Below are 14289 nucleotides of genomic sequence, written 5' to 3'. Positions count from 1 at the left end.
AGGTACTTTATTTTTATTTGTCTCCTCATCCCGTTATTTCTCTTAATGGTGGCTACCTTGAGGCTGTCAGGCTTTGGTGGGAAGGTCCAGCCTATTTATTGATTTTTGCTGAACCCCTTTGTTTAGCTGAGAAGATTCACTGGGTCTACACTGCTGAAATCTTTTTTAAAATCCTGACATTGGACAGTGTCTGACAATGAAACCTTTAATGGACTAAACCCTGGAGGTTGGTGGACTGTTTGTTATAGCAGCTAACAGACACCCACTAATAGAATGATTAATTTTATCTGAGGAGGTAGAAGGACAGATGCCAAAGGGAAATACGGTTTCCTAGAGGAGAGATTTTTTTATAGCTTTATTGAGGTTCCATTGACAAACAAAACTGTAATATATTTGAAATATACAATGTAATGGCTTGATAGATGTACATGCACATTGAGAAAGGACTTCCCCATCAAGTTAATGCACACATCCATCGTGAAGAGGTGCTTTCCCCCCACTGCTGCAGGGACCTGAATTTCTGACTCTATTTCCTTTCATCTTGCAAACTGACCGCTTCTTTCCTGAGCTCATCTTTTTCTTGTGATATCTTGTGTTATTCAACTAATAACAATGAAGACCCAACATTGATATTCTCATTTCCATCCTCTTTTTCCAAAGCATGTGTTTTTGACTCCCAAGTTATCACAGGTAACAGTTTTTATTAGATTGTGTTGTTTCAACATCACACGGGTCCCCGGTTCCCTAAACTAACATCTCTTTCTTCCTCAGCCACCGTCTCCTATTTTAGTTTTTGGTAAGGGAGTGCCCCACTTCAAGAAACTCGTATTAGTCAAGGTAAGCTAATTGTTGTATAAACAGCTTCCAGATCTGAGTGAACATAATAACAATCGTTACAAAATCAAAGTTCGTTCTTTCTCATGTCCCAATGCAATGTTGAAAGACAGAGGGGTGGAGTGGGAGAAGAGAGAGCTCTGCTCCCTGCTGGCACGTAGGGACCATGTGTGTGGTCAGGTGTGTGGCTCAGGTATGTGTTAGGACACTAGACCACTTCGCTGGATTATGGTATCTTGTTGGCAGGCAAGGGAAGAAAGACCACGAAGAAGTGTGTGGGAAGTTTTTAAGGCAGGCCTGCAGGTGCTTGTCCACTGATGAGAACTAGTCACATGGCCCCACTAGATGGGAGTGCTTTGGAAGTTCAGCCTTCTGGTAGACCAGGAAGAAATGCAAACACAGAAATTGGTACATAGGGGGATTCTCTATCCCCTCTCTCCTTCCCCCATGCTCCAGGTGTGATGGACACAGAGGTACACACACAATTCTCCCTTCGAGGAAGCACGCGTTGTCCTAGCTGCAGGGAGGGCTATCAGCCTCCAACTTTCAGCCTCTGTAGGAATTGCCTCAGCTGGAAAGAACCACCATATCCAAGGTCACGATCTTCCTGAGGTGGCCTGCATTCAGAGACTGACCAAGGCGGGGGGGTATTATGGCCCAGTCATTTTGACGCCAGATGGCACAGCTCTGACATGGGGGACACTAGCTCCAGCGTCCTTGGGTTGGCCAATGCTCTTGGTGGGTCTATTTTGTAGCTGGGCTTCTCCCTTTCTCTAACTGGGCTTTCCCCCACTTTCTGCAGGTAATCGTCCCAAGAGTACTAAACTCCATCTCAGGGTCAGCTTCCTCGGAGAACCCAAGCTGTGACAATGGGTGTACATCGTCAGTACTGCTCGCAGGCTTCCTGCCTATTACTGTACTGTTTTGTTGTTTTCTGCCATGGCCCCAGCATCTGTAACAGTCACTGACACACAGAATGTGCTCCCTAAAATATATTTTTACGTGAACGTCTATCTAAACTATTTGCATATCTGTCACTCTCCTTTGCCAGGCTACTTCCTCTTTGAGGACAAGGCCTAAGTGGTCACTCTTTCTGTGTCACTAACCTTTAGCTAAGTGTCCGACACTTAACCGTTCTTCCAAAATACATTTTATTTTTTTGGTGAATACATAAATATCATGAATAATTGGAGAATGGAGAGAAAGATCCTCCTAGTCCAGGAGCCAATCTGGAATTCCTCTGTGGAAAGCTGCTGACGAGGGGTGTGAATGTCTAGTGATTTGTCTGGAGCTCATACTTGCTAAATGGGTGTTCTTTTTAGTTGGTGTATTTTAGTTGGTATATTTTTATCTAAGGTGAACAGTAGAGATTTTTAGAGGGTCAAGCCTGCTCAGGCCACATTAGGCTGTGCCATCCCTGATGCTGAAGGCATTCCCCTAGGCAGCGAAGTCTGGAAGCCTACAGGGAGGTGAGAGGGGACATGGATCTCTCTATACCTGTTTACTGAGCACCTGCGCCTGGGGCCTGGCAGGAGGGGTCGTGAGGGGAGTGAGCCCCACAGGTGTGGGCCTGCTCCTTAGGACACTTATAGGGAAACTGAGGAACAGACAAATTCATCATGAAAAATTAAACACCCCTGTGTGGGGGAAACCAGGCAATACAATCACATAGGCCACAGGTCACCTTGGAGGCCTAGAAGACACTACAGAAGGCCTCTGCTTTGAATTGAGGCCATGGGTTTCCTGTTCAGTTTTCAGCAAAGACACACAGAGATGAAAGCCTAGAGGAAAAAGGGATAAAGAAAGATTTTAGTTGGAGTTGAAATAAACAGAATAGGTGACTGATGAGAGAAAAACTAGGAAACCAGAAGGCATATGAGAAAATAGAAGAGTGAGGATTTGTGGAAAGGCAGGAAGAGGGGGAGGAGGGAGTGAGAGAGGCGTTCCAGCTGGAGCTCAGGTTGGGACCTCTCCAGCCTTTCGGACAGCACGATTCCTCACACATACTCCCCAGCCTTGTCTGGGGTTCCACAGGGGAACACATGGACCCTGCACCAGTCCTGAGAGCTCCCCTCACCCCTCGGAGCAACAGGCTTGCCCACAGGATTCAGTCCTCCGGAGAGCACAAACCTCCTGCTCTCTGGTCTGAGAGGCTGACAGACGTCTCCCCTTCTGTGTCCCACTTGAGTCTTCATTTCTGCCTTCCTCCGGGCTCTCCTATCCCACCAACACTGCCATCTCGAAACGCTCACAGGGGAATCCAGGAGCCAACTCGTTCCCTGCCTCTATTGTAAATGGTGAGCGATGTCATGTCCAAGATGGAAAACAGGATCTGACAGGCCCAGGTCGTCTTGGGTGAAAATTTAATGGTGGGATGATAGGCAAAAGTGAATAGGAAAGTTAAAGAGGCTCTATAAAGACAATGTAATACTAATTAATGGAGTTGGAATTTTGTCCCTCAATTGCTCTCAAAATAGTAACATACTCCAATGAGAATGACGTTATATAGGTCTGTATTTATTTTTTCAGATAGAATCCAGCACAAAGGCCTATTACAAGCCAACCAGAGGCCGGGTAATGTGAAAATTTTAATTTAATGAGGGTTTGGGTAAGTGCCTTTTCTGGTGGGATGGAAAGAGAACTGGAGCAGATTCAGGAAGCCCCCATCCCACCGATTTACAGTCACCTGAACAGCACGTTCCCTGCTGGTTGTAATTTTGCCACCTTCCGGAAGAAGGCATTGGCCACTACACAGTGTTCAACGTCCTCCTTGGTTGACTGTGCTGGCCCACAACAAAGAAAGGCAGCAGAAAAGGGATTCCGGCCTGATGAGCATCCAAGGATGATCCCCTCAGGTGGGAATCAACAAGGGCGCCCTATGCCAATTCATGAGCCTGATGCTGCTAATCCGTTGGGTGGAGCGAGGCTGTCCCCCAAGCTGAAAGCGGGGGACTTACTGGGCTGTGCAAGCACAAGTGAGCTAGAGATGGAAATGCAGATAGACCAGAGGAAATGTGCAGTTAGGCAGAGAATGTGTGGTTTTCCGCCAAACCCTTTTCTCTGGACTGGAACACAGTTAGGCACATAGGGCAGCCTGTCCTAGTGCTAGGGTTCCCCACAGTCTCCCCCTTGTGATTGTCGGTCTTTTTCATATCAATTTATTGAGACTATCCATACTTACAAAAAGCTACATGGACCTCTAATGCTTTTAAATACATTTGTACTACAGGGCGCCTGGGTGGCTCAGTCATTAAGTGTCTGCCTTCAGCTCACTTCATGATCCCAGGGTCCTGGGATGGAGCCCTGCATTGGGCTCCCTGCTCTGTGGTAAGCCTGCTTCTCCCTCTCCCACTCCCCAGCTTGTGTTCCTCTCTCGCTCGCTCTCTCTGTCAAATAAATAAAACTTAAAAAAAATGAATAAATACATTTGTACTACAATAGCATCTATATTAATTTGAGGAAAAAAACTTAATGCATTTATATCTAAGAAATATTTATTCATGGGGGGCCTGGGGCGCTCAGTCATTAAGTGTCTGTCCTCGGCTCAGGTTATGATCCCAGGGTCCTGGGATCAAACCCCACATCAGACTCCCTGCTCAGCGGAGAGTCTGCTTCTCCCTCTCCCACTCCCCTGCCTGTGTTCCCTCTCTCGCTGTGTGTCTCTCTGTCCAATAAATAAATAAATACTTTTAAAAAAAAAGAAATATTTATTCAGACTTCAAATAAGGTATGTGGATTTAGGAATCCCAAGTTCCCATGATTTCCCTGGTCCCCCAGGACTTGTACGCTAGGGAATGGCAACCAAAGTTCCAGGAAGGGGGTTCTCAGAGCTGGATCCTGGGCCAGCAACATGTTAGAAAAGCACATTAGCAGACCCCACCCTAGTCTACCAAGCACTGCAGCTTCTGGGGTGAGCAGATCCTCTGACTTCTGACAGGCATGTGCCCCCATGCGGGTCAGAGACAGAGCACCGAAGTCCCAGAGATGCTGGAGAAGCTCCAGAATCCATCCAGTCCTGCTTCAGACAAGAGTCCTCCCACTACTAGGCATTTGGATCTGGCAGCTGAGGACATAAGGCCTCCCTACCTACACTTCCCTTCTCTGTGGAAGGAAGGAGCAAGATGGTGCCGGTTCTTCCTACTCTGGGCCCTCTGGGAATGGCCCCCGGCCCAGCTGTCCCTAATGCATACAGGGATCTCGGGCCAGATCTGGGTTCAGCAAGATCCTCTTCATGCTGGAAGGGTGAGGAAAGGTGTTGTGACAGGTTTGGGGAAGGAGTACACCACCGGGGGCTCACGGGAGAATGCCAGGGTCCCACAGGCCTGTTGTCCCCACACCGATATCAGGTGATCTGCCAGGGTCACCTGACCAGGATCCCGCAACCCACTAATAGAGACAAGGGGATAGTACTTGAATTTACTGAGATCCAACAAATGGCCTGCACTCTTGCAGTCCAGGGCAGCCCACCCTTCCAGTCTCCTGCTATTACCTACAGGGGAGCCCGGGGTTTAGACTGGCATCTGGCCTCGGCCACGGACTGAGCACCGTCTATCACAAACTTCCTTCAGGCCCCTACGTCCCAGCCGAGCTGGACCACATCCCTCTTCCTCACACATTCCTGCCCCTTTGCTCATGCAATCTGGAGGTCCTTTCCAGTCTCTCCCAGCACATCCCAATTCTGCCCAGGCCAAATTCCGCTTTCTCCCCAGAACCCTTCTGGGCTCTCTGCAGTTAGAAAGGATGTGTACCTCCGCTCAGTGTCTGCTGGTCTGATCAGCCCAGAGTGGCTGACCTCTGAAAACAGAAAGCCTGTCCCATACCTGTCTCACCTGTCCCTTCCACTTCTCCACCCTATATTGGTGAGCGTCTAGGCCATGCTGAACACCAGTTAACTGGGGATGAGCACTGGGGGTTAATACTGGGAGCCCAGACCGTCCAGGAAGCCAGCCCATCAGCAGTCAGGAAGGCTGCAGATAACAATGACCGAAGTGGCATCCTGTGGTCTTGAAGTCCTTCCAGAGAAGGCAGAGACCTTATTTTCAGGAGAGCAGAGCTGGGATGACACACCATCTCTCCTGGCTGTCGGCTGTCCTCGGTGGTCATTCTTAATCCCCAGAAAAGCTGTGCTTAAGTCATGTTTCAGAGGAAAATGTATAACCCAGACCAAGGCAGGCTCTCGGCAGAATCGGCGGTGGGAGAGGCCAAAGGCATTTGTTGGGAGGGGAAGCGACACAGGAAGTCTGTTCCCTCCTGCTTCTCCCATGGGATGAGCAGCTCTATGCTCCCACCTTCAGCTTCTCTTCCTTTCCTGTTTGCCTGGAAACATCCCCATTCTGGGCCAGCGCTGGACCTCAATCACCCTGCCATAGTCTGTTGTGCACATGGAACAGAATTGGGGGTCGGGGAGCAGACAGGCTGGATGATGGGCAGCCCACGGGATCATGAAGCAGGAGACTGGTCTTGAGCCGCACCTCCCTGGGAGCAGAGCTCTTTGTCCTTTCCACTTATGAGACTACTCTTTTCCCTACTGATCCCCAGGGCATCTGAGTGACACAGGTGCCCGTGACAGTAAGAGCTATTATTCCCCAACACCTACCATGCCCAGGCACTGTTCTAAGATCTGCACATCATCAGCTCCCTTCAGTCCTCCCAGCAGTATGTGAGTTGGTCTCTATTTCCATCCCCATGTCATAATTAGAGAAGCTGAGGCACAGTTTAAGTAATTGGTCTAAGATCGCGCAGTTAATAAGTGGGATTTGAACCCAGGACTATCAATTCCAAAGGCAGCATTGGTTCTGCTATTTCTGCCCAGTATTCAAAATGTCAGCTGGGAAAACGCTTGTGATGTCCTGAACAAGTCACCTCACCCTCCCGGCCTCTTTCTTCATCAGTAGGAGGGAGGTGATATTGGCAAGCAATTGCCCTGAGAATTCATTTAGGGCACTTTGCAAAGTGCTTTGAGGAGGAGTGAGAGCCAGAAAACATCTGTGTAGAAGCGGCCCAGGCAGGGACAGGTACAAAACCCCCTGGGTGCTGAGATGTTCCCCAGTGGAAAGAGGACTTGGCTTCTTTCCACAGATGATGTCCATGGGTCTTCTTCCTTGTCTCCCAGGACTCGGTGCCCAATTTTGTAGGAGAAACTTAATTAAGGAATAAAATAAGGAAGTCCAAATTGCATGAACATTTCCGAGGAAAAGGAGTCATTCTGGTAAATGAAACCCCCAGACCCCCTGTAGCTTGTACCCAGCATCTCACTGTTTCATGCGACATACCAAACTCGGCTGCCAGCTCTTTCCCCATGTCCCAGTCCTAGCCCTGAATTCCATTCTGAATTCCTGAACGAAGTAGTTGGATGCACCAGCGACAGGCAGTGGGTCCTTTGGGAAAACATCTGACCTGGTCGCCATCTTCCTGCCTGTAAGATTCAGATTTGGTTTTGGTTGGTAGAAATGTTTCCTTAGCCTGGATGGATAAATACATACATGCTGACTCATGGCTTTTCCAGGTGACCACGTTTCTAACAGCAAAGCCTGATCCCAGAAGAGTTTAGAGCATGTGACTTTCTATTTTTTGGAATGACAAGAGCTTTGAGTTGGAAGTGACCCCAAACGTCATGTAGTTTGACCCCTGTTGACATTTGAGTCTTGCCTATTCCCAGCAACTGGCTGTCCAGCTTCTCCTTGGGCCATCACTGATGGGGAACTCACTGTATCTCCAGGTCAGCTCAGATGGAGAGGGCAAGCCTTCAGTGTTCTCACAGCCAGACTCTATCTGCTCCAGCAGAAACTCACTACAGTGAAAATCAGAACCAGGGAACTACCACCATCTGCTTAACTAATCCTGCGAGAGGCTCAGCAGTGAACCCTCAAATGTCAGGTCTGAGGGGCTCTTGCTGTTCATCTGGTATGGCTGCTTTACTATATAGAGGCAGAAGCAACTCCCCTAGGAGTGATCACCGGTGGCAGTGTCTTCCTTTAATGACAGCTAACACCGACTGAGCCCTCATGACATTCTAGGAGCTTTGGCGATTGCTTGAAGCTGCATGATTTGATTTAAGTCAAGCCGTTATTATGAGACACTTGCAAGATGGGTATTACTCATTTAACAAAGGAAGGGGCCAAGATTCAAAGAGGTGAAATAATTTGTCCAAAGCCACAGAAGCTAATTCATGGCAGAGGCAGGACTTGAACCCATGCCTGTCTGGTTTCACAACCCATGTTCTCAGCTGTTCTGCTAGACCCTTGGTATTACATCCAGCTTCCTGGAAGTTAAGAGTGTTGGATTTTCTTCTGTGGAAGAAATCGATTGGAACTTATGATAGGGATATAAAGATTCATGTCAGGCTCTGAGTTCATGTACAATGTTGAGCTTGGGTCTATGTAAGTCAGAAAATGAAGGGAAAATGTATCTTTGAATGATAGAAATCTGGTCCAGTTGATAATTTGCTGCTTGTCTACACATCTAGCCAGTTTCTCCCTAGCTGGTGTGTGTATAGTTACAGTTTGAAGACCAGAAACGTACCTGTTATTCTCATCAGGAGACTAATTTCTTTCATTTCCTGACTCATTTGATCTCTAGGTGAGATCATGAGTTGCTGGAGATGCCTAATATTGAGTTTACAAGCATTGAGCTCCCAAAAGATTTTTTGTTTTTTTTTAATTTGGAATGAGAAATGACTGTTTAGCTGGAAAAGAAGTTAACATGATCTTATTTAAAACAATGGAAAGAACTTTTTAGCAATTATTTAAAATTAATTTTCCCTAAGGCTAAAACTTCTGTTAAATCAAAGCTACAGCTTGAGAATTTAGCTGTGGGAATTGATCTATTACAGAGAGACCGCCTTTGTGTACTTGAGTTTTTCAGTGCTGACTTAATTAAGTTTTAAAGCATCCCAAGGCACTTGTCAAAGCTCTCATGTCCTCTCCCATCCCTTCCCAAAAAAGGCAGGAGAGGAAGTTGGCAAAACTTCTGCATTTCCATTTGGTTTCTCAAACAAAATCTGCTGGGTTGGAAGGTGGGATTTCTTATCAGCTGGAGACCATTTGGTTTAATAATTTTTCACTTTGCCCTGAAGTCCTGTCAACCTTTGCTGTGACACGCTGATGAACCGCCTTTCAGAAAAGAGAATCTCCAGCAGGAAGGAGGCAGAATCTCTCTTTGGCCTCCCCCTGCCATCTTGGAGAGAGCTTTTCACCAAAGCTCCATGTCATTTTTCACACTGGGCTGGCACTGCTGGCCTGGGGGCACAGTGGTTCTGACCAAGGGCTGGGGCCTCCTTTTGCGATCTGGAACAGATTGAACAGATTTGTATGTGCGATGAATACCCACAGCATACACATTCATGGAATGTATTTACAGCTATTTCCATGAATCTTTAGACTCCACAGATGTGTATTCATTGGATAACTACATAAGAGTGAAATTGATAAGTCAAATGGCAATTTGTTTTATTAATTGTGATAGACATCAAATTGCTCTCTCCAAAGACTGCATCAGTTCAGACTCCTACTAAGCGTTTTTTACTCTATGGCTTATTTCCCCTGTACCTTTGTCAGCACTGCGTAATATCAGACTTTCTCATCTTTGCCAGTCAGAAAAGTGAGAAGTGGTGTTGGGTTATTTAAGTTTGTATTCCCTTTAGGAGTGAGGTTGAAAATTTTTTCATTTATTTATTTGTCATTTGTTTTGATTTTTCTGTGGACTTCTGCTCGTGTCCTTTGCCCATTTTTGGGTGTGTTTTTATTAACCTGTAGGAATCACTGACCTATGAAGTTGATGTGTTAATATCTAATGTATTGGTATTAATGCTCTCCTCCTGCCTCCTCTCTCCATGACACATGTGATGTCCACCGACCTGAAATTAAAACAGATAGAGAAGTCTTTAGTGTCCCTTAACTGCACACAGCCTTTGAGACTTGACTGTCCACAACCACGAGAATTCAGTGTTCTTGATGATCTCTGGTTCCAAAGGAAATAGACTAACAAGAGATGGAAAGATTTAAAACAAGACTCTGAGGTGCTCTGAAACCAAGCCATCCTGGATCCAATCTGTTACGACAAGAATGCGATCCATATAAAAAAAAAAGACCCTTCCTTTTATCAGTCTGATCCAGCTGGAAGAAATCCATCCTGTTCTTAGCTTCTTGAGATGGCTAGAAAGTGTAGCCTCAGAAGCAACCTTGCTTTATACTGCCTTAACCGTTCCTGGTGTTTAATAGTTAATATCACATATTCTCTTGTATTCTGAACAAATCAGACCATAAATGAGATGTGTGACCTGCAGCTAGCTGAAGATCTTTGTGCTGCTTACTTCAATTTGGATGGCCATCCCATGTGCCCAGTGATACCAGCAGGAGGATTCTTTATTGATTTCTCAACTGAGTATGTTTTCAATGCATTGGGATTGTCTTATCACCCTCTTCACCCTATTTGATCATTTGTGTGTTCAGGAGATTTGAATACCTAATTGCAAACTGAGATATCTGGATTTCCTGCACACACACACACACACATACACCTGATTCTTGCTGTGTGCTATGCTTGTGAATGCATTATTGACTCTATTCTTGTCTTGTCTGTCAACTTCTCTATTGTATGGAAGAGAATATTTAATGAATTTATGATGTGTGTAACGTAAGGAACTGACTGGAAAAAATTCACTGTATTCTTCATCTCTAATCCCTGCTACTGGAAACCAAAGATGAAGAGGAGGTATTGAAGGGAGCAAGAAAAAAAAAAGAGAGAGAGATATTAAATACAGAGGAACAAACGTAAGAATTACAGTTGATCACTCATAGGGAACTGTGTAAGCCAGAAGACAATGGGGTGTTGTGGGGGGAGCATGTTTAAAGTGTTGAAACAAAACAGCACATTTGGCATTCTACACCTAGTGGGGAAAAAAATCTTCCCAAAAATGGAGAAAAAAAAAAAAGATTTTTAAGACAACAAAAGCTGGGAGAATTCATTACCAGTGGACCTGCATTATAAAACCAGATAAAGTTCAGTGTTGGAAGGCTCATATTAGTTCAGCTTGTAGTTCTTGAAGATTTTTGGATGTGTGATTTGATGTATTTCATTATTTTTGGATTTTTTTTTTGGCTCTCTTTTCAAATATTTCTCCTGCTTTATTATTTTTCCCTTCTCCTTCTGAGATTCTAATTACTCATGTAAGAGATCATTTGATATTGGCACCCAGATCTTAGATGCATTTTTCCTTTTTTGTCTTTTTTTTTTTTTTTTTTTTTTTTCTGTTTCAGTCTGGGTAATTTCTATTGACCTATGTTCAGTTCAAGCTCACTGATTCTTCCTTGGCTTTGTCTACTCTGTCGATGAGTAGTCAAAGGCATTCTTCTTCTCCATTACAATGTTGTTTGTTTATAGCATTTCCAATTGATTCTTCCCTAGGTTCCCATCTCTCTGTTGAAATTCCCCATTTTTTCATGCATATGGTACACTTTTTCCATCAGACTCTCTAACTTATCCATCGTAGCTATTTTAAATCCCTTGTCCATTAGGTCCAACCTCTGAGTAATCTTGGAATCTGGTTCTGTTGATTGCTTTGTTTCTTGACAGTTGTTTATTGTTGCTTTTTCTTTTTTTTTTTTTTTTTCCAAGGATTTCATAATCTTTGATTAAATGCTGGACATCCTGTGCAGGACAGTAAATATGAAGGTAGGTAGTATTTATTCCTGGAAATGGGCACGCCTTTTTTTCTGCTAGGCTTTATGTGTAGGGTTTAGAGTTAATCTAGTTAGCCAAACTGGTTTTTGGTCTTATTGTTGCCATGGTTACCTTTAGTGCACTAGTGCCTTCAGTTTCCTCTAGCTTTACTTTTGTGTTTCGGGTAAGGGTTTTTCTCAAAGTTCCCACTTCATCCTCAGGTTTGGGCCTTCCCTGTGCAGCTCCGAGAGTGTCTGTCTTCATGCTCTTATTCCCACTCGCCAGTAGACTGCTGTTGCTAGTGGTTCAGTGCCTCTCAGACTGAATAGCTGGCTGGTGGTAGGGGAAGGGTTTTTTTTTTTGTTGTTGTTGTCCTGATTCAGCCTCAGTCTTAGGTAGGTTCTACACGTCCCTTGATTTGGGCATTGGAGTTTTCTCGGTTGTCTTGCCCCTCCTCCCTGTGGCAGCCAAACTCTGCCATGTATTTCAGGCTGTTCCTGTGCTAAAGAGAGTTTCCTGTTCTCCTCCCATGGGGACAGAACACTTCTAATCATCTGGACCCTAGATGGTTTCCTGTCCCTCCTCAGAAGTATAAGTTTTCATCTTGCGCTTTTTCCTCGGTTACAATGGATTCCCTGGGGTGACAGGATTTGCCCTTCCCCTAGTGTCTTAAGGCTACAGGCAAAAGGTTCTGGACAGGGCTTTGTGTTTTTTTTCCTGTAGCATCAGCTGCTCCTACCTTCATGACTGTACCACAGTGAGGGAACTTTCTCCTGTTGTCCCACCTGCCCCCACCCACCCGCCCCATCTTTCTTGAGAGCACCTGGTGGAGGTTCTTGGAGAAGAGTCTATGAATATGTGTGAACTCCTCTTGTGCCTATGGTTTCGATTACGTCTGCTGTTCCAACGCTAACCCACACTCAAGCTCCTGTGAGTTACTTAAAATACTGTAGCTGAATTTTTCTTACACCTGGTATGTCTTCCTCCCACACTCTGTCACAGAAGGGCAAGTGCCCATATTGTCTCTTCTCTGAAGATCCTGTGTTTTCTTAGATTTCAGGCCACTTTGTTGCCTCAAAACCTCAGCTCTTTGATGGGTTTAGGAAAAGTTATAATTTGGGAGTTTGGTTGGCTTCTTGCTGTTCTTGGGGTAGGAGAAATATTATTTCCAGTTCCTCAGTACGACTCAGTGGTACTCAGCCTCTTTAGAGATTTATGCTTATGCACCCCTCTCATCTGCATGTTCCTTGGGGAGCCATGTCTTCCTTCTTGATGTATCCTCCGTACTTGGCATGAAGAGGGTATCACTAAATGTGGAATGGAATGGGATTTGCAGCTGGTAGTCATGAGGTCAGTGAGGCAGCTAGAATGGCTGGCAAAGGGAGGGTGTTCCAGGAAGGACCAAAAACCATTGCAAAATTGTCGTTGGAAACTTTTGTGCCTCAGATTCTTGTATCTGTGCCCATTTACACTTGCCCTCCCTCAGAGGCCCTTCTCTAAAGTTAGTATATAATTTGAGGCCATATCTGTCAGAGGGGAATGGATGACTCTCCCTTAGAGACTCTATCAAAGTTTGAGGACCCAGAGAATTTTGATTTACCACCAAGTAAAGAATTTTATATCCACCAAGTTTTTATTAAGCTCTATCTTTGTGCCAGGCACTTACAGGTTCTCCTTGATCCTAAGTCCAGTTTGGGGTTCTAGATGAGTCCAGCTGGGTCTCTATGAGTTGGGATAATCTAACTCAATAAACCACCTCAAATTTTCAGTGGCTTAACCCAATCAACATTTATTTCCCATTCATGGCAGAGTCCAATGCAGGCATCTGTGACAGTCTCCCAGACTCTTTTGACGTTGAGCTCTTCCCTCTGCTAGGGCCTCTCCATGCAGCTGGTTGATGATTAAAGAGACCATGGAGAAGACACACCTGCTTCTTAACCATAACAACAAGGAAATGAGACATATTGGTTTTATTATCTTACTGGTGAAAATTAATCACCTAAATCCCCTCCTAGATGAAAGAGAAACTAGGAAACACAGTCCCTTATGGAGATATTGCTTTGTGGCAGCAGCTTTATGCTCTGGAAGGGGAACATCAATCTTTGCTGATGTTTGCTGTCTGTGCCACAGTCTTGGAGAGATTGTATGGGCTGATAAGTGCTGTCGATTGGTTGGTTCTAGCAAAGATTAGGCCTTGAAAAGACTCCATAGTGATGCTCACAACTATCTTGAGCTAGGTGGTATTTGGAGTGTGACCTTGGGAAGCTTCAAGGGTGAGATGGGTGAGATTCAGAGTGTGAGCAGAAGTATAGGTGATGTGTGAGTTGGGGAGATTTGGGAATATGAGTTAACCATTTCCCATGCTTTGGCTAGGCTGTGTGCTAGTTGGCCATACCAAGTGCAAATTCTTCTGTCTGGCACTTAAGATCCTTCTTAATCTGGCCCCAACATACTTCCCTAGGCTTTTCCCCACTACTCTGCTTGTTCCCTCTGCTTGTTACACACCCCACCATCTTCCTTACAGAGCAGATCAATATTCCTTCATTCCATCCATTCATTGATTAAACATGGTGCCACTCCTCAGAGAAGAGCATAAAAACAAATAAGTGAAGTCCCCATCCTCAGGAAGTTACCTTGCTTCTGTGCTCTGACCTTTTCAGAATGAGCCCTTGCTGGGAACTCAAAATGCTGATACCAGAAAACCTTCTATGGGGAAATATCCTTTCATTGCCCTGCCTTTCCCTGAGTCAATACTTACTGTAGATTCTCTGATCTGGTTCTAGCATCAACATAGAG

Source organism: Lontra canadensis, unplaced genomic scaffold (genome assembly GCF_010015895.1).
Source record: "Lontra canadensis isolate GAN:19392208 unplaced genomic scaffold, GSC_riverotter_1.0 scaffold38, whole genome shotgun sequence".
In the NCBI taxonomy this organism is placed as follows: Eukaryota; Metazoa; Chordata; class Mammalia; order Carnivora; family Mustelidae; genus Lontra; species Lontra canadensis.
Note: the sequence above shows the minus strand (reverse complement) of the source record.